Source organism: Scardinius erythrophthalmus (genome assembly GCF_964197995.2).
Source record: "Scardinius erythrophthalmus genome assembly, chromosome: 16".
NCBI lineage: Eukaryota > Metazoa > Chordata > Actinopteri > Cypriniformes > Leuciscidae > Scardinius > Scardinius erythrophthalmus.
The window spans coordinates 40651212-40676211 of NC_138236.1; the positions used below are offsets into that span (position 1 = coordinate 40651212).

At 42.0% G+C, this 25000-nt stretch overlaps 1 protein-coding gene across 2 annotated transcripts in view; it reads right to left on the reverse strand.

Annotated features, from left to right (window-relative positions):
- The window catches only part of bbs9 (Bardet-Biedl syndrome 9), a 211704-nt gene that overhangs the window by 116388 nt on the left and 70316 nt on the right, over positions 1-25000 (reverse strand). The gene's annotated exons all lie outside the window — the stretch shown is intronic.

A 25000-nucleotide genomic window follows, 5' to 3' on the forward strand; every position in this document is an offset into this window, starting at 1 on the left:
GTGCCCCAGGGTTCTGTCCTGGGACCTTTCACATTCAACCACAACATGACAGGCTCTCAGTGTGACATTTCACCTTTTTGCACTAAATTTCAATGCATTTGGTAGTGATTTTATTCATTTATCAATCAGCATTGAACTGTGAGAGGATCTTGCAAACAAGCCAGCTCATGACGCTTCTGCCCTGTTAGAGAGAGCTGGAAACACTGCTGTAGTCCAGCATAACTTCAACGTGGAGGAATAACAATTTAGCCAGAAAGTCTCACAGTACATCTGTCCTGAGTTTGTTTCGCTCTAAAACACAAATCTCAGCTCAAGAGCTGTTCATCACAGCTTTGCCAAGCATCACCATGTGTCAAGCTGGACATCTGCTTAACGCCACTGGGTTATGGAGCTCTGGAAACACGAGGTCCTGCACCAACACACATATCTGGAAGTTTCTAGTGAGCCGAAAGACCTTGATGAGAGGGTTCAGGTGTGTTTCAGTCCTGGACTGGACACCCCTGCTCTAGACAAATGGAGAACCACGCTTAATACTATGTTAGTCTGACAAGTGAATCTCAGACAAACTCAAAGGCAACATTGTCTGCTCTGTGTTCCACATGTGTTCAGTCACAACTGACTGTAGGAACATGATGACATTAAAACACAAAATGAGATTCTAGATGATTCTGAACTCTTTCATGGCCTCTATCATTATAAGGTGACCATGTGCACAAATCACATTTAGGACAAAACCTATAAAGCCTCTAAATGATGAACATGATCAAACTCTGCTGATAACCCGTCACACTCGATCTCCTCCAGTCTTCTGTCTCTGACTGATAGTTTACACTGTTTTATCCAGTAAAACTCTTTTAGTGTAATTGTACAAACGTCCTCCTTCAGCTCGTGTCTTTCTCAAATCTGCCCTGACTTTATCAAGAAAACGTAAGAATAACACTGATATTGTGTGTAATATTTCAAGATGAACACTTTCTGGACTGAAGCAACTGAGGTTTACTTGATTATCCAAACATCATTTTATAGAAAATCATGAGTATCAAATATGATCGTCAGGCTTTTGAGGAAGGTTTATTTGTTCATCTCTCAATCATCATTGTATTGCATTGCATTATGTGTTTTAAAACTACAGAGCTTTGCTAAACTAAGCATCTAAATATCATCTTACTAAGGCATATTATTGGCAGATATTGACATTTATATGCATTTTATTAAAGTATCTGCTATACTGTTATAAAGATCTCATTGATTTACATTACAAGCATCAGAACTTCATCTTACTTTTTGTCCATATAAACATAAGCACACGCACCAATTTCCTGAGTTCCATATTCTCACTATATCATACTATAAGAACCATAAAAGCTTGATGTATAAAATATGATACTCAACAGAAAACACATACACATTTTTTTTTATATTTTGTCTAAATGTTCCATAAATAGTTCCATGTCAGAAAATGTGATCATTCTTACTATTATTTTCAAACTGAAGAGGTAAAGAATGGCGTGGAATAAGTCCTTCAACTCATTTCGACTTCTATCGAGCAACTGAAGACAGAAGACCAGCGTTTGGGCAGGATTTGAGAAATAGATGGTCCGGTTGTTTGTGTGTTCATGGCGAGGTTACTCACAGTGCCATATATAGAAGCCGTGAGTCTACAAACAGCCCTTTCATTACTGCGAGCTTTCTCTAGTCATTTCAGCAGACACAATCCAACAGTCTGTAATCAACAGTTAAACCTCACCTCCCAGGCAGAAACCAGCCCACCTCCACACACACACACACACACACACACACACACACACACACACACACACACACACACCGACCCCCCTGAAGGAACGCCAACCCCTCATTTATACGGACAAATATAACAGCACAGGGAATATATACACAGTAATGGAAACATCACATGACTCGAGTCATGAAAGAGTTCAAGAAAGAGTTACTGTTATTGGAATACTTATTAACAATTACAAATGCAGCTGCAAAGATTAGCTGCATAAGATTTATTGTCCGTTGTCTGCTTTCGTCAGCGATAAAATAATTCTGACAGTTAGATCGTTAATATGTTTGAGTTTTTAAAGTAACATGAGGCAAAGGGTTCTCAAGTTATCAGACAGAGCGAGACTGTAATGCTGGAACATCAGTCACACGTGTCAAGAGTTAGAGCCACAAAAGTCCATCAGAAACAAGTAATACGTCTCTACAGTTTTTACTGCATCTGGACAGGTAATGGATAAAGCAAGATTCCTTAAAATACAGTGATTTCTACATTCCATACAATGGTCAGCATTCACTCTGTTAAAATACTGTTATTTTCCAGCCCAAACGCTGGGTTGAGACTGTTGGATTTGACCCAATTTGTGTTGGTAATAGTTTATAACCAGTAACCTAACAGTGCTGGGTTGAGACTGTTGGGTTGATTTGACCCAATTTGTGTTGGTAATAGTTTATAACCAGTAACCTTACAGTGCTGGGTTGAGACTGTTGGGTTGATTTGACCCAATTTGTGTTGGTAATAGTTTATAACCAGTAACCTTACAGTGCTGGGTTGAGACTGTTGGGTTGATTTGACCCAATTTGTGTTGGTAATAGCTTATAACCAGTAACCTTACAGTGCTGGGTTGAGATTGTTGGGTTGATTTGACCCAATTTGTGTTGGTAATAGCTTATAACCAGTAACCTAACAGTGCTGGGCTGAGATTATTGGGTTGATTTGACCCAATTTGTGTTGGTAATAGTTTATAACCAGTAACCTAACAGTGCTGGGTTGAGACTGTTGGGTTGATTTGACCCAATTTGTGTTGGTAATAGTTTATAACCAGTAACCTAACAGTGCTGGGTTGAGACTGTTGGGTTGATTTGACCCAATTTGTGTTGGTAATAGTTTATAACCAGTAACCTTACAGTGCTGGTGTGGCGAGCAGGACGAGGTCGAGGGCCGTGGGAGGACGGCACGAGGCCGGTGGCGTGATTGCAAATGAGCGACACCTGCGCGACGCACCGGTCTCGCATCTTTCACGGAGGAGCGGAAGCATAAAGGAGGAGCGACGACAGTGAAGAGCGAGAGAGGACAGGCCTGTGTTTTAGTTGATGTTTTGTTTTTGGTTTGTGTTGCCAGCAGTCGTCCGTGAGGGGCTGCTGGCTTTTACTTTCATTTTTGTATTTGTGTATTTATTTATTAAATATGTTTGAATGTCCGCCGGTTCCCGCCTCCTTCTTCCCGTAACATCTGAACCTCGTTACAGCTGGGTTGAGACTGTTGGGTTGATTTGACCCAATTTGTGTTGGTAATAGTTTATAACCAGTAACCTTACAGTGCTGGGTTGAGATTGTTGGGTTGATTTGACCCAATTTGTGTTGGTAATAGCTTATAACCAGTAACCTAACAGTGCTGGGCTGAGATTATTGGGTTGATTTGACCCAATTTGTGTTGGTAATAGCTTATAACCAGTAACCTAACAGTGCTGGGCTGAGATTATTGGGTTGATTTGACCCAATTTGTGTTGGTAATAGTTTATAACCAGTAACCTAACAGTGCTGGGTTGAGACTGTTGGGTTGATTTGACCCAATTTGTGTTGGTGATTGTTTATAACCAATAACCCAACAGTGCTGGGTTGAGACTGTTGGGTTGATTTGACCCCATTTGTGTTGGTAATAGTTTATAACCAGTAACCTAACAGTGCTGGGTTGAGACTGTTGGGTTGATTTGACCCCATTTGTGTTGGTAATAGTTTATAACCAGTAACCTAACAGTGCTGGGTTGAGACTGTTGGGTTGTTTTGACCCAATTTGTGTTGGTGATTGTTTATAACCAATAACCCAACAGTGCTGGGTTGAGACTGTTGGGTTGATTTGACCCAATTTGTGTTGGTAATAGTTTATAACCAGTAACCTAAAAGTGCTGGGTTGAGATTGTTGGGTTGATTTGACCCAATTTGTGTTGGTAATAGTTTATAATCAGTAACCCAACAGTGTTGGGTTGAGATTGTTGGGTTGATTTGACCCAATTTGTGTTGGTGATTGTTTATAACCAATAACCCAACAGTGCTGGGTTGGGTTAGAAAGAGAGCATGCAGGAGCATGAATGCTTCTCCAAACACTTTTCTCATTATGTAATGGACGCGGCGAGGAGAGAGAGCTTTGAATCTGCCTGTGGGGAGGAGTGTTCTTAATCCTCACACCTGAGAAAGCCAGAATGAGACTTGAGAACGAAGACGGTAAAAATTCTGTTGATTTGCTAAAATACATAGTTTATTCCTGACTTTAAATGTTTATTAAAGGTATGAGAGTTTATTGTTGGCACTCAAAATCTTATGATTTTCCCATAGTGGTACTAATTCGAATTACAGAAGTAAAAAATATATAAATCACTGTTCAAAATTTTGTCTTAAACATAAGTTACTCAATATTTATTCAACAATGTTAACTATTAAAAAGAAATTTTGTTGAACTAAGCGCTGTATAACTGTTGATTTGCCATTCATGAACATTGATGCTATTACTTTTTCCTGTTTTTGTCCATTTCTTGTTTTTTCAATCAATATTGTTTCTCAATAATTGTTACTGTAACCTGTGTTGTTACTGTTTGCGTTAAAGTGGCTTTAATTTTCAACCAATTTTGGGTTCATTTTAATTAAGCAGTATAGTACTGTAATTTTGTAAACAAAGAAGAGAAAAACAGCCCAGAATGTTGGGTCAAACATTTAAACCAACCCAGCTGGGTCAAAAAACAAAAACCCTGGGTTTGTCGAGGTTTCTTTGACCCAGTGCTGGGCTACCAGAACAACCTAAACTGGGCTGTTTTTAACACAGCATTTTTTAGATGGTTTCGGATCAGATTCTATATGTAACATTAAAACATGCATTTTCTGTGGAGCTGCTTTGAAACAATATGGACAGTAAATGTGCTATTCAAATAAACTTACCCATCTCAACACATGACATTTTATCCTAGATCCAGATTCAGTGCAACAAAGAACACACAATAATGCTTTATCTCTGTCTCAACTCTCTCTCAAAGAGTAAAAAATAAATAATCTGTTCCTCTAAAGGTTTGGCATTATGAAGAGATGAAGATAAATCATGTGTTTGTGTCCTCCGCACAAAAGGCAGACAACAGCTTGGAGTAAAGATAACACAAGTCTCCACGTCAGACACTTTATCAACCGTTGCTGAAGAACGGGTGCTGTGAGGTCACGTACCGCACAGAAACCTTCTGATTTTACTCTTAAAGTGGATATAAAAGTCTACACACCCCTGTAGAAACAGCTGGTTTTTAAATTGTTAAATAAGAGACAAAGATAAATCAAATCAGAACTTTTTCAACTTTAAAGTCCGCGTGAACCGGAAGTTGCAAACGACTTTTCCCCAGTGTTGTGACGTATTTCCCAGTGAAAGGAATATTGAACAGAGGGCAGGGTTTTACTCTAGCGCTCCTCCTCTCCATCTCTGCTCATAACAGACTAACGGTTTGAGGGGAATGGTTAAGCGTTTCCCAAACCAAGCCGTCAAACCTATGTCATCAGGGAAGGTCCTCCAATGCAGAGGGGAGGGGCATTTTCAGATTTTGATTAAAGATTACGAAGCCAAAAAAATGTTTTGTGTGGATTGACTTGCATGGATGAATTGTTCGCCACAAAACGATCAATTTAGGCAAACAAAGTAAATATGGTCAATTTTGATTTCATGTGGACTTTAATGTAAAAATTACAACCTATGCAATGCCTCTGAAAACCAAAGAGACACATTTCAGAGAAAAAAGATAAAAAATAAAAACTTAAAATAGCATAACTGCACAAGTGTTACAGAGTGAACTCTTCATCAAGCTCATAATGCACACCTGTCTTCACCTGAACTGACTCTGATAAACTCCACATCCCTCGGCTGTTCTAGTAAGAGTTTCCTGACATCATCCTGGTTGCTGATACTTCAAGAGTAAAGCTGATGATACACAGGGCAACTTTTTGAGCAATGTTGCCGTCAACTGGCAAGCAAATGAGACACAGGGCCCACGACCATCTAAAGTATCCAAATAGACATTTATTGGCCATTTTCAATGGGAAAGTGCCCAGCAACATTGCTCAAAGAGTTGCCCAGTGTATCATCACCCTAATGGGACACGAAGAGCTTATGAAGCATCAACAGGATCTCATTGTTGAAAGGTATTGCTCAGGTATTGCTCAGGTGAGGCTACAAAAACACTTCCGAGGCATTAGATATAACATGAAACACAGAGAAGACAGTCTTCAACAAGTGGAGAAAGTATGGCACAACAATGGCATTATCAAGAACAGGGCATCCCTCCAAAACGGATGAGAAGACAAAGAGAGAGCTGGTCAGGGAGGCTGTCAAGAAGCCGACTGCAACATTAAAAGATTTAAGGCAAGTACTGGCTAATCCTACAGTGATCTCCAGTGTTCTCCATCTGTCTGAGCTTTGAGACGCAAGCCTAAACATCCAAACCCGGCTTAACTTTGCAAAAATAATATATAGAGTCTCCCAAAACCATGTGTAAAAATGTCTTTAGGTCTGATGAGGCCAAGCTTGAACTGTTTGGCCCAAACTGTAAAAGGTCCCATCAGCAGAAGAACAGCATTACCTCGGTGAAGCATCACGCTTTCGGCTGCGGACCTTCAGCTGGAACTGGGGCTTTAGTGAATCAAGAATGGGTCCGAGTACCAGTTTAGACACTGAACCTTCCAGTCTCGGCTCTCATGAAGAGAGCTCTCACCTTTCAGCATGACGATGATCCAAACCACACGTGTAAATCAACAAAAGACTGACTTCAGCAAAGAAAGATGAATGTTTAAGAGAATCGTATCGTGAGCCATGTATTGTGTATCGTATCGTGAGCCATGTATTGTGTATCGTATCGTGAGCCATGTATCGTGCATCGTATCGTTAGCCATGAATCGTATTGTGAGCCATGTATTGTGTATTGTATCGTTAGCCATGTATCATGCATCGTATCGTTAGTCATGAATCGTATTGTGAGCCATGTATTGTGTATCGTATCGTGAGCCATGTATTGTGTATCGTATCGTGAGTCATGTATCGTGTATCGGATCGTTAGCCATGTATCGTATTGTGAGCCATGTATTGTGTATCGTATTGTGAGCCATGTATCATGCATCGTATCGTTAGTCATGAATCGTATTGTGAGCCATGTATTGTGTATTGTATCGTTAGCCATGTATCACATTGTGAGCCATGTATCGTGTATCGTATCGTTAGCCATGTATCACATTGTGAGCCATGTATCGTGTATCGTATCGTTAGCCATGTATCATATTGTGAGCCATGTATTGTGTATCGTATCTTTAGCCATGTATCATATTGTGAGCCATGTATTGTGTATCGTATTGTGAGCCATGTATCGTGTATCATATCGTTAGCCATGTATCGTATTGTGAGCCATGTATCGTGTATCGTATCATTAGCCATGTATCATATTGTGAGCCATGTATTGTGTATCGTATCGTTAGCCATGTATCGTATTGTGAGCCATGTATTGTGTATCGTATTGTGAGCCATGTATTGTGTTTCATATCGTAAGCCATGTATCGTATTTTGAGCCATATATTGTTTATCGTATTGTGAGCCATGTATTGTTTATCGTATCGTTAGCCATGTATCGTATCGTGAGCCATGTACTGTGTATCGTATCGTTAGCCATGTATTGTGTATCGTATCGTTAGCCATGTATCATATTGTGAGCCATGTATTGTGTATCGTATTGTTAGCCATGTATCGTATTGTGAGCCATGTATTGTGTATCGTACAGTGAGCCATGTATTGTGTATCGTATCGTGAGCCATGTATCGTATTGTGAGCCATGTATTGTTTATCGTATTGTGAGCCATGTATTGTTTATCGTATCGTTAGCCATGTATCGTATCGTTAGCCATGTATCGTATCGTGAGCCATGTTGTCATGTATTGTCATGTCTTGTCATGTTATGTCTTGTTGTTGATCTTTCTCTCTACTCTGTCTCCCTCTGCTGGGGTTTTGACGTTACTGTTTCTTTTCCCTTCTCTCTTCCTCCAGCTGTTCCTCATCTTCTCTAACCACCTCGTTTACTCTCTTCCCACCTGTTTCCTCTCCCCTCTGATTAGATCCCTATTTCTCTGTCTGTTTCTGCTTCTTTCCTTGTCGGATTCTCACTTGATTGTCTCATGCAAGAAACGAACTCAGTCCTGTCTGTCTTGTCCGAGTCCTGTCCTGTTGGCATCTGCCTGGTGAGCGCTATCTGTACCATAATAATCATCTTGATCTCTGTATTCTGTCCAGTTCATCTGATGCTGAAAGAGATCTGCTAACCACCGTAGTGATCTGAGCCTTGTCAACACTGAGAGACCCGCAACCTTTCGCCGTTATCGGTCTTCTCTGTCTGCCGTCAAAAGAGACTCTTATCTTCTCTGATTTTTCTTTCACAAAAGACGTTTTGTTTTGTTTTTTATCGCCCTCTCTGCGGGTTGCCTGTTTTCCATTATCTCTCAAGAAGAGGATTTGTGTTCTACATTATTGCCACCCAGTGTTGCTACCCTGTGTTCTCATTAAAGACTCTTTTTGTTAAATCGCTATTGGGTCCTCTCTTACCTGCATAACACATGTATTGTGTATCGTATCGTTAGCCATGTATCGTATTGTGAGCCATGTATTGTGTATCGTATCGTGAGCCATGTATCGTGTATCGTATCATTAGCCATGTATCGTATTGTGAGCCATGTATTGTATATCGTATCGTGAGCCATGTATTGTGTATCGTATCGTTAGCCATGTATCGTATCGTGAGCCTTGTATTGTGTATCGTATCGTGAGCCATGTATCATATTGTGAGCCATGTATTGTGTATCGTATTGTGAGCCATGTATCGTATCGTTAGCCATGTATCGTTAGCCATGTATCGATAGCCATGTATCGTATCGTTAGCCATGTATCGTGAGCCATGTATTGTGTATCGTATCGTTAGCCATGTATCGTATTGTGAGCCATGTATTGTGTATCGTATCGTTAGCCATGTATCGTATCGTGAGCCATGTATTGTGTATCGTATCGTGAGCCATGTATTGTGTATCGTATCGTGAGCCATGTATTGTGTATCATATCGTGAGCCATGTATTGTGTATCGTATCGTGAGCCATGTATCGTATGGTGAGCCATTTATCGTGTATCATATCGTATCGTTAGGTACCTGTGATTCCCACCCTGAACGGAGACTCCCTCCCAGTTTAACAGATCTGGAACGTGTTTGCAAAGAAGAGTGGGGAAATATTCCCAAATCAACATGTGTCAAGCTGACAGAGTCCTGTCCAGACAGACTGAGTGCTGTAAAGACACCAAACGGTGCTTCAAACAAGTAGCAGCTCAGGGGGGTGAACACTTTTTCAGTTAGTTACTACAAGCTTTTATTTACATCATTTTTTCTCTGAAATGTGCCACTTTGGTTTTTAGTGGTATTGCATTGGTTGTCATATTTACATTAAAAGTGCAAAAGTAAATGATTTTAACTGGGGTGTGTAGATTTTTTATATCCTCCGTACAGTGTTTTTTTTGTCCTTCCTGATTGTTCTTTTTAAACGATCCGAACAACAAATATTCAAATGTCTACACAACTTCTCCATTCAGCACATTATAGGCTTGGGTACCCTTCATATTTTGGTAGCACTTTACAATAAGGTTCATTAGTCAGCATTAGTTAGCATGAACTAATAATGAACTGCACTTATACAGCATTTATTAATCTTTGTCCATTAAGCTTAGTTAATTTCAACATTTACTAATACTTTATTAAAATCTTGTTAACATTAGTTAATGTATTGTGAACTAACATGAACAAACAATGAACAGCTTTATTTTTATTAACTAACATTAACAAAGATTAATAAATACAGTAACAAAAGTATTGCTCATGGTTAGTTCATGTTAGTTAATAAATTAATGTAAACCTTATTTTTACATGGGTAACAAATGTTATATGTATCTAAGAACAAAATAAAAATGTAAGTTTTATTCCTAGTTCAATGACTTCAACCCTATAAGTCTTGAGGTTGTATTCCACACATCTTTTAAAGGGGTCATATAATGCCATTTTTGTACAAGCTAATATGATTCTTTAGGGTCTAAATTAAAAGTTTGTAATATACTTTAATTAAAAATTCTCATTAGTATTGTAAGAAAACACTAATTTTACCTGCTCAAAAACAGCTCTGTTTTCAGCACGCCGTTTCAGTGCATACAGCTTTAAATGATAATGAGCTTTGCTCACCCCGCCCCTCTGTTCTGTGCGTACACCGTTTCTAACACAATAACCACGCGTTGTTCATTATAAACGTGTGATTATGAATTATATTGAGAACGTCGTACATAGAAAACATGCCGTAATGTACCCGGAGTGTAAACCTTAGATGCATTCATCATAAAGCGTGCAGCAAGGTTTGCAAATTTGCAAAGATTAATATAAATACTAATATAAAGGTTAATAAAACATTACACTCACATCTTCTGGAGGTTAAGCAGTAACACGTTGGTACCGATCCGTTTTTTCTCGTTTGTAAAGCTGTCTGATGTGAAATGATTCACGCAAACAGGAAAGCACAGACGATCGTGGGGAATCCCCGTGAGGGAATCCCCGCGTCAATCCTTTGGGCATATCGCTTCAAAAACAAAACTCAGCCACTGCATCTATAACGGCTCAGATTTAGGAACATTCAAATGACTGCTGTGTTCCTTATTACACCGAAGAACAATCGCAGACGCCATTATGCTCATAGACAGCGCTCCAGTGAGGGTATCAACAATGACGCGCGGACTATGATTGACAGCTCGCTCATGAGCGAGGGCGGGTGTGTGTTGAAACGCTGCAGCTGTCAATCACAATCGTGGGAGGGGCGTCCGACCGTGTGACGTCACACGGTCGAACGGCTTGATTTCAGAGAGGTTCAAACATATAAGGAGATTAAAAAAAAAACACTGGATGGATTTTTATCATTTTATGATGGTTGTGTACAGGCACTGCCAACACACATTTCAGTACAATCAACTTGTAAAAGTGCATGTACCATTATATGACCCCTTTAAATAACATGCTTGAGCAACAGCATAAAGAACTGCTTGAAAAACACATACTTGACCTCCTTAAACACCTTAACAGCCAGCGTCTCTATATCCTCTGAATAATAAAGCATAGATAGTCATTTTATTTCTCGGTGTCTTCTCATTGACTGATGCCAATTACACACACTTGAGGAACCGTGATATTTAAAGGGCTGAACATCAGGGCAGATTCACCGTGTCAGAAGAACTTTTACAGACACAGTAAATATAGAAATCTAAGCAAAGACTTACTGTTGCAATGGATTATTCACTATCATCAACATAAACTCCTATAAACCATGCATGTAAAATGTGCTTTTCCCGCGTCACCCTGACACCTCAGGAATAACCCGTTTCTGGCACTGAGACTACATGTGAAAGTGAGCGTGTACATCTGTAGTGCATGAATGTGTCAGCGATACTGCTGTCAGTTACAGTACATTTAATCATTTAATCATTCAGCAGACGCTTTTATCCAGAGCGACTTACCAATGAGGAGAATAATAGAAGCAATCAGACCAAGAGGACAACAGTACACGAGTGCTGTAACAAGTCTCAGTTAGTCTAGCACAGTTAAAACATAGCAAGGTTTCTTTTCTTTATATCAGAAAAACAAAACAAATAGAATAGCATAGAGTAGAAAATGTAAGTGCTAGCATTAGTTGGTCAGGTGCTGACACGAAAGGTGTAAAAGGTGTGTCTGTAGACATTTTTTGACAGTTCTGGTGGACTTCTGCTGCACCTCACGTAACAGATCGAGATCTGGCGGGTGCTAGCGTTCTGCTAACGGCTTGGACCCAAACCGGAGCCTTGCTTAACGGGGAATAAAAACCTAAACCCCGAGCATCTGTCATGACTGACACTGAGCCAAAGGTCCGACTGAACGCTCACACACACTCAACGGAGCGTTTAAATATCACCCTGAGCTAATGTGTGCGATTAAAAGAAATCAAATAAAAAAGCTTTACTGAAGAATTAACGATAAGTGAGTCATATACCAGGTAGAGAGAATTTTTCTTCTAAAAATTAGAACTGACCGACTGACCGACCTTTATGTAAGCAGGAAGATCCCACTGAGATATCACAATCTCTTCTCCTGGTCAAGACGGCAGCACATAGAGTTTCACACAGAGATAACCATAAAACAACAATACTCATACAGAACAAAAGACATTTAAAAGACTCAGAGGTGGCAGTATCTCTAGTTTAACTAGAGAAGGAGTCCAAGGAGCAACTCTAAGTGCACTGATATCTGAGTCCATGCGTGTGGAGTCCAGATGGATGCTGTGTTCTTCACTCAAACATATACAGAACTCAACTTTCATTTATAGTTGTGCAACCACTGCCTCATACATGTGGTAGAACAAGGAAAGTCCATGGTTATGTCTTGAGCATAAATATACAATGAGCTGTTAAACAACCATATGAATGTGTATACTGTTGAGTAGAGCTGCAGCTGGCTGTATATCAGACTCCTGTAGTTCAGGCAAGCCTGAGAGAAACACTCCCTCCTGACTCAAACCTGTGCTAAAGGCATCAGCGGCAGAGAGGCTTTACTGGAGAACCACTGGCACCAGATCAGCCTGACTCGTCTACAGGTAATAATCCTTTTAGGATATAGTAGGGGTGTCACAGTATATCCTAATACAGAAATGCTTCAATATGTATTGTGGATAGTTCACTCAAAATGAAAATTTCTGTGTGAGAAAAAAATGAACGTTTTCAGAGTTTTAGTGTCAGTACTACATGAGTGTTTGTGTGTGTGTGTGTGTGTGTGTGTGTGTGTGTGTGTGTGTGTGTGTGTGTGTGTGTGTGTGTGTGTGTGCAAGTGAGTGAGTGAGTGTGTGAAACTCTAAAGGAGAGCACAGTCTAGTGAACTACTTTGACCGCCTTTTCATGGACTGCTAAATTTCAAATAAACATTTTACACAAATTCTACAACTTGATTAGAGCTTTTCACACTGAGCTTAACCCCAGTTTATCATCATTCTAAACCCCACTTTTAACCTCGGGTGAATTATGAGCAGTGTGAAACATGAAGCAAGATAACCCAGGACAACTTGTGCTGTAGAATGACCCAGGGTTAACTAGCTCACATGTGCTTTAGAATGACCCAGGGTTAACTAGCTCACGTGGGCTTTAGAATGACCCAGGGTTAACTAGCTCACATGTGCTTTAGAATGACCCAGGGTTAACTAGCTCACGTGGGCTTTAGAATGACCCAGGGTTAACTAGCTCACGTGGGCTTTAGAATGACCCAGGGTTAACTAGCTCACGTGGGCTTTAGAATGACACAGTGTTAACTAGCTCACCTGTGCTTCAGAATGACCCAGGGTTAACTAGCTCACGTGGGCTTTAGAATGACCCAGGGTTAACTAGCTCACCTGTGCTTTAGAATGACCCAGGGTTAACTAGCTCACATGTGCTTTAGAATGACCCAGGGTTAACTAGCTCACGTGGGCTTTAGAATGACCCAGGGTTAACTAGCTCACGTGGGCTTTAGAATGACACAGTGTTAACTAGCTCACCTGTGCTTTAGAATGACCCAGGGTTAACTAGCTCACGTGGGCTTTAGAATGACCCAGGGTTAACTAGCTCACGTGGGCTTTAGAATGACCCAGGGTTAACTAGCTCACATGTGCTTTAGAATGACCCAGGGTTAACTAGCTCACATGTGCTTTAGAATGACCCAGGGTTAACTAGCTCACGTGGGCTTTAGAATGACCCAGGGTTAACTAGCTCACGTGGGCTTTAGAATGACACAGTGTTAACTAGCTCACCTGTGCTTTAGAATGACCCAGGGTTAACTAGCTCACGTGGGCTTTAGAATGACCCAGGGTTAACTAGCTCACCTGTGCTTTAGAATGACCCAGGGTTAACTAGCTCACGTGGGCTTTAGAATGACACAGTGTTAACTAGCTCACGTGGGCTTTAGAATGACACAGTGTTAACTAGCTCACCTGTGCTTTAGAATGACCCAGGGTTAACTAGCTCACGTGGGCTTTAGAATGACCAAGGGTTAACTAGCTCACGTGGGCTTTAGAATGACACAGTGTTAACTAGCTCACCTGTGCTTTAGAATGACCCAGGGTTAACTAGCTCACGTGGGCTTTAGAATGACCCAGGGTTAACTAGCTCACGTGGGCTTTAGAATGACCCAGGGTTAACTAGCTCACCTGTGCTTTAGAATGACCCAGGGTTAACTAGCTCACGTGGGCTTTAGAATGACACAGTGTTAACTAGCTCACCTGTGCTTTAGAATGACCCAGGGTTAACTAGCTCACGTGGGCTTTAGAATGACCCAGGGTTAACTAGCTCACGTGGGCTTTAGAATGACACAGGGTTAACTAGCTCACCTGTGCTTTAGAATGACCCAGGGTTAACTAGCTTACGTGGGCTTTAGAATGACCCAGGGTTAACTAGCTCACCTGTGCTTTAGAATGACCCAGGGTTAACTAGCTCCCGTGGGCTTTAGAATGACCCAGGGTTAACTAGCTCACGTGGGCTTTAGAATAACCCAGGGTTAACTAGCTCACCTGTGCTTTAGAATGACCCAGGGTTAACTAGCTTACGTGGGCTTTAGAATGACCCAGGGTTAACTAGCTCACCTGTGCTTTAGAATGACCCAGGGTTAACTAGCTCACGTGGGCTTTAGAATAACCCAGGGTTAACTAGCTCACGTGGGTTAGGGTTAGGGTTAGGTTAGTAGTTCTCATTCTGGCATGTTTCTTTATCACACTAATTTCTCACAAATTTTAAGTGGTCCTGTGTCAAGTCAAGTCAAGTCAACTTTATTTATATAGCGCTTTTCACAATACAGATTGTATCAAAGGAGCTTCACAGTATTAAATAAAATAGTACATCAGTGTTTGTTTCTGGTGTAAAACATCCACGTTTGGTAATGCAGATCGATTAATCAATTTAAGCATCCCCAACTGAGCAAGCCAAAGGCAACAGTGGCAAGGAACCGAAAAACTCCATTAGGTGACCTAATGGAGAAAAAAAAAAACCTTGGGAGAACCCAGGCTCAGTCGGGGGCCAGTTCTCCTCTGGCGTTTATGAAGTAGAGACCGGATTTAACTGTAAGATTAAAATATTATATGAATGCCTGGCTGAAGAGATGCGTCTTTAATCTAGTTTTAAACTGGGAGAGCGAATCTGAGCAACGAACAGTATCAGGAAGGCTATTCCAGAGTTTTGGTGCTAAATGTGAAAATGCTCTCCCTCCTTTGGTGGATCTGGATATCCTAGGTATGACCAAAAGCCTCGAATTTAGTGATCTTAAAGAGCGCGATGGATTATAGGGCGATAGAAGATCCGTTAAATAAACTGGAGCTAAGCCGTTTAGGGCTTTAAAAGTCAGTAGCAATACCTTGTAATTAATACGGAACTTTATAGGTAACCAATGTAGTGATGATAAAATTGGTGTTATATGGTCAAACTTTCTTGATCTAGTAAGAACTCTAGCGGCGGCATTTTGGACTAACTGTAGCTTGTTTATTGAGGATGCAGGACAACCAGCTAATAAAGCATTACAGTAATCTAGTCTCGAGGTCATGAATGCCTGAACTAGCTTTTCTGCATCAGAAACAGATAGCATGTTACGTAATTTAGCAATATTTCTAAGGTGAAAAAATGCTGTTTTTGTAACATATGAAATATGATTTTCAAAAGACAAGTTACAATCTAATATAACACCCAGGTCTTTTACTGTAGAGGATAAAGTAACAGGACACCCTACTATGTTAAAGTCGTATTGTAAGAGGTTTTGTGGGCGGTTTTTTGAACCGATAAGTATTACCTCTGTCTTATCTGGATTTAATAAAAGAAAATTGTGCGTCATCCAATCTTTTATATCTTTAACACACTCTGTCAATTTGGATAATTTAGCGTTTTCATCCGGCCGTGATGAAATATATAGTTGAGTGTCATCAGCATAACAATGGAAACTAATTCCATGTTTCCTTATAATATTTCCAAGTGGCAGCATATATATTGAGAATAATAGAGGGCCTAACACAGATCCTTGCGGCACTCCATAGTTTACTGGAGTTATGATCGATTTTTCTCCGTTTAAATAGACAAAATGGTAGCGGTCAGATAGGTATGATCTGAACCAGCTTAATGCTTGTCCTTGAACACCGGTATAGTTTTGTAGCCGATCTAAGAGTATTGTGTGATCTATAGTATCGAACGCAGCACTAAGATCAAGTAAAACTAGTATTGAGATACAACCTTGGTCAGAAGCTAAAAGTAAATCATTTGTGATTTTAACGAGCGCAGTTTCAGTGCTATGATGCGGCCTGAACCCAGACTGAAACTTTTCATAGGTGTCATTTTCTTGCAAGAAAGAGCCCAGTTGGGCAGACACAACTTTTTCTAATATTTTGGACATAAAAGGAAGATTTGAAATGGGTCTATAATTTGCTAGGTTATTTGGGTCTAATTGTGGTTTCTTAATGAGAGGTTTTATAACTGCCAATTTAAATGTTCTTGGAACATGACCTAAAGATAAAGACGAGTTAATAATATTGAGGAGAGGCTCTTCCACTATAGGTAACACTTCTTTCAATAGTTTAGTTGGTATGGGATCTAATAAACATGTTGTTGTTTTAGAGGAAATGATAAATTTATTTAACTCTTTTTGTTCTATAGTTGTAAAGCACTGTAATTGTTCTTGCGGGGTGATAATTGAGGCTGAATTATAAGGCGCGATTGAAGATTGAACGTTTACAATTGTGGATCTGATGTTTTCTATTTTCTCAGTGAAAAAATTCATGAAATCATTACTACTAAACTGTAACGGAATATTTTGTTCAGGTGACACTTGTTTATTTGTTAGTCTAGCCACGGTGTTAAATAAGAACCTAGGATTGTTTTGGTTATTTTCTATTAGTTTGCGGAGATGCTCAGCCCTGGCCGCTTTTAGGGCCTTTTTATAACGTGACATACTGTCTTTCCAAGCGATTCTAAAAACCTCTAAATTAGTTTGTTTCCATTTACGCTCTAAATTACGGGTTTCTCTCTTTAGAACACGAGTAGTATTGTTGTACCATGGTGCTTTAATTTTCTCTCTGACCTTTTTTAGTCTCATAGGTGCAACAATATCCCATTTTCCAGAGAGAACGGTGCTCATAGTGCTGGTTAGTTCGTCTAGTTCATCTGTTTGTTTAGGTTCAGGCAGCAGCTGAGACAGATCCGATAAGCAATTTGAAAAATTATCTATGGTGGATGGAAGGATTGTTCTGCCTAATCGATAACGCGGCGCAGCATGATATATTACCGGGGTACGTAATATGCAAGTTACCATGTAATGGTCAGTTACATTATCACTTTGCGGAATGATATCTATATCGGTTGGATCGGTTCCATGTGATATAATTAAATCGAGTGTATGATTAAAACGATGAGTTGGTCCGGTAACGTTTTGCTTAACCCCAAAGGAGTTTAATAAGTCTATAAACGCAGCCCCTAACGTATCATTTTGATTATCTACGTGTATGTTAAAATCTCCAACAATTAATATTTTATCGACATTGACCAATAGATCTGAGAGAAAATTTGCTAATTCTTTTAGGAAATCAGCGTAAGGCCCTGGTGGTCTATATACGGTAGCCAAGGCTAGAGATAATAGGGATGTTTTTCTATCATCTAAGAGCGTAACATTTAGTACAAGTACTTCAGATGAAATAAACTTATAACCCGTTTTCTGAGTAACATTGAGAATATCTCTATAGATAGTTGCAATACCGCCGCCACGACCAATCAGACGGGGCTCGTGCTTATAGGAGTATCCTGATGGAGTAGACTCATTTAGACCGAAATAATCATTTGGTTTAAGCCAGGTTTCAGTAAGGCAAAGTACATCTATGCTATTATCTGTGACTATTTCATTTACAATAACTGCCTTAGGTGTGAGTGATCTAATGTTTAAAAGACCTAGCTTTAGAAATTGTTTTTGTTTACTAATAGCAACATTTTCTGTTTTAATAACAATTAGATATTTCCTAGATCCTGCAGTAGATTTATTATTTGATCGCACTAAACGAGGAATAGACAAAGTTTCTATGCAATGTTCTACACTAGTATTTATATCAGTTAATTTGGTGCAGCAGAGACTATGATTTGGACTTTTGGTTACTAGTCAAAAGGTATTTAACATTTTGGAGATGTTATCTGACAGAAGATCCGATCCGAATCTGTTTGGGTGTAAGCCATCAGCACGGTATAGCCTAGGACGCTCCCAAAACAGATTCCAATTATTAACAAAGAGCAGTTTCTGTTCATTGCACCATGACGTTAACCATTCATTTAGCGCGAATAATCTACTAAACTTGTCATGTCCTAGACGGTACGTGGGAAGCGGTCCTGACACAATGATCGTTATATCAGGCGATGTGCTGCGTACCGTATCGATCAGATTCCTGAAGTCTTTCTTCAGAACTTCCGTCTGGCGCAGCCTGATGTCGTTCACTCCCGCGTGCAATACCAAAGTTCCGACGCGCTCGTTATCGTTCAGAATCTCTGGAACGCGAGCAGCGATTTCAGAAACACGAGCACCAGGAAAGCAGTGACTATGCACCTTATTTTTACCTGATGTAGCATGGACGTGCCGAACAATGGAATCACCGATGATCACAGCATCGCGTTCTGTTTCGCGAAGAGGGGAGAAGCGGTTTTGTGTGGATAACTCGAAAACCGGGAGGGTCGGAGAGGGTCTTGGTCTAGACCTGACTTGCGTCTTCCGCTGCGGAAATATCCAGGCTTCGTGGTGGCGTGTTGGAGCCGGAGTGAACGAGACCATGGCTGATCGCGACCTCGACGCTCGGGACCGATGCTGAGTAACGCACGGAGTAGACGAGGTCGGAGTCAGCGGGTTAGTAACGTTAATCTCTGATTTGTGTGCATCGGCGCGTGATGTTTCAAGAGCCAAACGCCGGTCTCTCAGCTCGGCCTGTCTCACTAAAAGGTCGTGGATCTGTTTCTCAACAGCTTCCAGCTCAGACTGCACCGCGTGCAGCTCAAATGTGTCCTCACCTGCACCAAAAGGTAGACTACCTACATCTGATATATTCGCCATTTTAACAGATGGACAGTAAGTTAGCAACGACACTACCAGTGATGCTATCAATTAATACTAATTTCTGACAAGCGTCTTAGATATAATCCGTCTTTTAAGTGGTACGGGTGTAGAGTAGACGCACGATAGGTGAAAAATGTTTGTAAGTGAGTGTTGAGAAGACGCGTTCAGCCGTGATCCCCGGGAGTAACCTATAAGAGTATCCAGCGTAGAATCACTAACAGGCTTGAGACACGTCTGCTCAACAGTCCGCGTTGTAACTATGAGGTTTGAGCAGTTGTGCTTCTCAGTGAGGAAAAGTAGAAAATGTTTGTTGTAAGTAAGTTTAAAGAGTAAAATCAAGAATTATAAATCAAATCGATAGAGCTCCAAAGACAACAACTTTTTGTGTGTCCTTTTTGTACTGGATTTGATAAACAAAACAATAAATCAAGAGTGATTTTAATTGCATGATTACGATATTTTCTGGCGGTCACTGTAATCAGATCTAATCTCAGCTGCCGACATCAGTGTGTGTTTGTGCATCAGTGTCCTCAGTGTTTGTTTGTGCCTCAGTGTGTGTTTGTGCCTCAGTGTCGTCAGTGTGTGTTTGTGCATCAGTGTGTGTTTGTGCATCAGTGTGTGTTTGTGCCTCAGTGTCGTCAGTGTTTGTTTGTGCCTCAGTGTGTGTTTGTGCATCAGTGTCCTCAGTGTGTGTTTGTGCATCAGTGTCCTCAGTGTGTGTTTGTGCCTCAGTGTGTGTTTGTGCCTCAGTGTCGTCAGTGTGTGTTTGTGCATCAGTGTGTGTTTGTGCCTCAGTGTGTGTTTGTGCCTCAGTGTCGTCAGTGTGTGTTTGTGCATCAGTGTGTGTTTGTGCATCAGTGTGTGTTTGTGCCTCAGTGTCGTCAGTGTGTGTTTGTGCATCAGTGTGTGTTTGTGCATCAGTGTGTGTTTGTGCCTCAGTGTCGTCAGTGTTTGTTTGTGCCTCAGTGTGTGTTTGTGCATCAGTGTCCTCAGTGTGTGTTTGTGCATCAGTGTCCTCAGTGTGTGTTTGTGCATCAGTGTCCTCAGTGTGTGTTTGTGCCTCAGTGTGTGTTTGTGCCTCAGTGTCGTCAGTGTTTGTTTGTGCCTCAGTGTGTGTTTGTGCCTCAGTGTCGTCAGTGTTTGTTTGTGCCTCAGTGTGTGTTTGTGCCTCAGTGTGTGTTTGTGCCTCAGTGTGTGTTTGTGCCTCAGTGTGTGTTTGTGCCTCAGTGTCGTCAGTGTGTGTTTGTGCCTCAGTGTGTGTTTGTGCATCAGTGTGTGTTTGTGCCTCAGTGTCGTCAGTGTGTGTTTGTGCATCAGTGTCGTCAGTGTGTGTTTGTGCCTCAGTGTGTGTTTGTGCATCAGTGTCGTCAGTGTGTGTTTGTGCCTCAGTGTGTGTTTGTGCCTCAGTGTGTGTTTGTGCATCAGTGTCGTCAGTGTGTGTTTGTGCCTCAGTGTGTGTTTGTGCATCAGTGTGTGTTTGTGCCTCAGTGTGTGTTTGTGCATCAGTGTGTGTTTGTGCCTCAGTGTGTATTTGTGCATCAGTGTCCTCAGTGTGTGTTTGTGCCTCAGTGTGTGTTTGTGCATCAGTGTGTGTTTGTGCCTCAGTGTCGTCAGTGTGTGTTTGTGCCTCAGTGTGTGTTGGTGCCTCAGTGTGTGTTTGTGCCTCAGTGTGTGTTTGTGCATCAGTGTGTGTTTGTGCCTCAGTGTGTGTTTGTGCATCAGTGTGTGTTTGTGCCTCAGTGTGTGTTGGTGCCTCAGTGTGTGTTGGTGCCTCAGTGTGTGTTTGTGCCTCAGTGTGTGTTTGTGCCTCAGTGTGTGTTTGTGCCTCAGTGTGTGTTTGTGCATCAGTGTGTGTTTGTGCCTCAGTGTGTGTTTGTGCCTCAGTGTGTGTTTGTGCCTCAGTGCCTCAGTGTGTGTTTGTGCCTCAGTGCCTCAGTGTGTGTTTGTGCCTCAGTGTGTGTTTGTGCCTCAGTGCCTCAGTGTGTGTTTGTGCCTCAGTGCCTCAGTGTGTGTTTGTGCCTCAGTGTGTGTTTGTGCCTCAGTGTGTGTTTGTGCCTCAGTGTTTGTTTGTGCCTCAGTGTGTGTTTGTGCCTCAGTGCGTGTTTGTGCCTCAGTGCCTCAGTGTGTGTTTGTGCCTCAGTGTGTGTTTGTGCCTCAGTGTGTGTTTGTGCCTCAGTGTGTGTTTGTGCCTCAGTGCCTCAGTGTGTGTTTGTGCCTCAGTGTGTGTTTGTGCCTCAGTGTGTGTTTGTGCCTCAGTGTGTGTTTGTGCATCAGTGTGTGTTTGTGCCTCAGTGTCGTCAGTGTGTGTTTGTGCATCAGTGTCGTCAGTGTGTGTTTGTGCCTCAGTGTGTGTTTGTGCATCAGTGTGTGTTTGTGCCTCAGTGTGTGTTTGTGCATCAGTGTGTGTTTGTGCCTCAGTGCGTATTTGTGCATCAGTGTCCTCAGTGTGTGTTTGTGCCTCAGTGTGTGTTTGTGCCTCAGTGTGTGTTTGTGCCTCAGTGTTTGTTTGTGCCTCAGTGTGTGTTTGTGCCTCAGTGCGTGTTTGTGCCTCAGTGCCTCAGTGTGTGTTTGTGCCTCAGTGTGTGTTTGTGCCTCAGTGTGTGTTTGTGCCTCAGTGTGTGTTTGTGCATCAGTGTGTGTTTGTGCCTCAGTGTGTGTTTGTGCATCAGTGTGTGTTTGTGCCTCAGTGTGTATTTGTGCCTCAGTGTCGTCAGTGTGTGTTTGTGCCTCAGTGTGTGTTGGTGCCTCAGTGTGTGTTTGTGCCTCAGTGTGTGTTTGTGCATCAGTGTGTGTTTGTGCCTCAGTGTGTGTTTGTGCATCAGTGTGTGTTTGTGCCTCAGTGTGTATTTGTGCCTCAGTGTCGTCAGTGTGTGTTTGTGCCTCAGTGTGTGTTGGTGCCTCAGTGTGTGTTTGTGCCTCAGTGTGTGTTTGTGCATCAGTGTGTGTTTGTGCCTCAGTGTGTGTTTGTGCATCAGTGTGTGTTTGTGCCTCAGTGTGTATTTGTGCCTCAGTGTCGTCAGTGTGTGTTTGTGCCTCAGTGTCCTCAGTGTGTGTTTGTGCATCAGTGTCCTCAGTGTGTGTTTGTGCCTCAGTGTGTGTTTGTGCCTCAGTGTGTGTTTGTGCCTCAGTGTGTGTTTGTGCCTCAGTGTGTGTTGGTGCCTCAGTGTGTGTTTGTGCCTCAGTGTGTGTTTGTGCCTCAGTGTGTGTTTGTGCCTCAGTGTCGTCAGTGTGTGTTTGTGCCTCAGTGTGTGTTTGTGCCTCAGTGTGTGTTTGTGCCTCAGTGTGTGTTTGTGCCTCAGTGTGTGTTTGTGCCTCAGTGTGTGTTTGTGCCTCAGTGTGTGTTTGTGCATCAGTGTCCTCAGTGTGTGTTTGTGCCTCAGTGTGTGTTTGTGCCTCAGTGTGTGTTTGTGCCTCAGTGTGTGTTTGTGCCTGAGCCCTTCTGACTGTGAATGAGACTCATTAGAGCTGATGAAGAGGGAGGAAAGGAAAAGAGTGGTAGAAGAAAAACAGGAACTCCCTGAGGCCGTCCACAGGTCACACACACACACACACACACACACACACACAGCACCTGAGAGCCTGCTTTTGAAGCTGGCATCAAACACACACACACTCACACACACGCGCACACACACTGCTCCAGATCTCAGCCCATGGCCATTACCGTAGACAGGAGGATCAGTGTTGAGAAGTGTTTAGCTCTGTTTAACACTCCATTTGTGCTGAGATAAATCAGGCTGCTGGAGAGAGGCTCCATTATGAGTGCGGGGCCCCGCAGAGAGCTGTCAATCACTGAGGGCCACCTTCAGCTTTCCTGATGATTACAGGGAGACACAGCACACAGTGACACACACACACACACACACACACACACAAGTACGTACACACACAAGCACTCACTCACTCATGCACGCACGCACGCACGTACACACACACACACACACAAGCACTCACTCACTCACTCACGCATGCATGCACACACACACACACACAAGTACATACACACACAAGCACTCACGCACGCACACACATGCACACACACATGCACACACACACAAGCACTCACACACGCACACACATGCACACTGACATACTGTACACTCACACACACACACACACACACACACACACACACACACACACAAGTACATACACACACAAGCACTCACGCACGCACACACATGCACACACACATGCACACACACATGCACACACACACACAAGCACTCACACACGCACACACATGCACACTGACATACTGTACACTCACACACACACACACACACGCACACACACACACACACACAAGCACTCACACATGCACACTGACGCACACTGACACACACTCTCTCTCTCACACACTCACACACACACGCACGCACGCACGCACGCACGCACGCGCGCGCGGACACACATGCACATTCAAAAACACACACATACAGACTCGTTCACACACACACACACACACAAGCCTTTTAAAGGTCTCACACAAGGAAACACACATCTCGCTGATCCTGCATTTAAAAGTCAGGGTGTGTAGGTGTGTGTGTGTGTGTGTGTGGGGGGGGGTGTGTGTGTGTGTGTGTGAGGTTGAGGAGGAATGAGCGAGTGAAATCTAATCTGCCCACAAGCATCCAGAGCATCAAACACAGGCGGAGTGGAGACAGCGGTCAGTTCACGGATAATGATGGAGACGCAGCAGCGCTCCATGGCCAGAACATGATGATGCGGGTATTATTGTTGCAATATTCCAAATAAATAGATTAATATTCACAAATAAATGTAAAGAGATTCTCAAAAAATGATAAAATTCACAAATAAATAAAATGAGATTTGCAAATAAATAAAATATTTACAAATGTTTTATTATTTACAAACACAACTCTGCCTGGCACACATTTGTGAACCGGTTCCCGTGCATCTGTGAATCTCCTCACGCATTTGTGGATTTTGAAACACTTCTAGCGTCGACGTGCAGTCAAATCCACAAATAAGTGGACTCCGCCCACCGCCTACTCAAGCCAATCAGATAACGGCCACATCGAGCTGGCCAATCGTAGCACGTTCTCGCTTCAACCAATCATGTTTGGCTTTACACTCGGGGCGATCTTGCTCTGAAATAACTGCTCATTCATCATTCATCTGCGTTTGCTCAAATAGGAAGTGTACGCGTAAAGGCCCATAAAATACTGTATGTTTAAAATTTGTATTTTGTTAGAATTACACCATTAGACCGCTTGTCAAGCCAAGCCAGAGAAACAGCCCTTTACATCTCTGTTATGGGAACAGCGCGTTATGGACGCGTCACGTTATTCAAGATAGCACAGAAAAGCATCAAGTGGCTGACTGATGAATAACTGGGTTCAACACATCAATAGCTACACGAGTTTTTAATTTGCATTGCAAGATTTTCATTTGCAGCATCGACCCCAGTAGCCTACTACACGCTGAGGCTCGTACTGTTCCATACTGGGTGGTCATGGGCTCATATTTGGTATTCTACATGACATTTATTTATGTCCTATTGCTATTTGTCACCGCGATTGTGCTTTAAAAGGTCAAATCGAATGTTCTGTAATTTCTTGCATCGTGTCTACCCCGTGCGAGGCTATCTGCTACAAGTGCGGGCATCCGTTTACTATCAATGAATGCCCCGCGTACAGGACACTATCACGAAATCTGATTTTTCAAGTAACCAGCACTAGTCAATAAGTAGGCTACGATCGAGCCGTTAAGAGTACGATCATGCAGACATGACTGCAGCTAAGCAGACGTCACATAGTGAATATGTGTTAATGTTTAAAACATGCTAG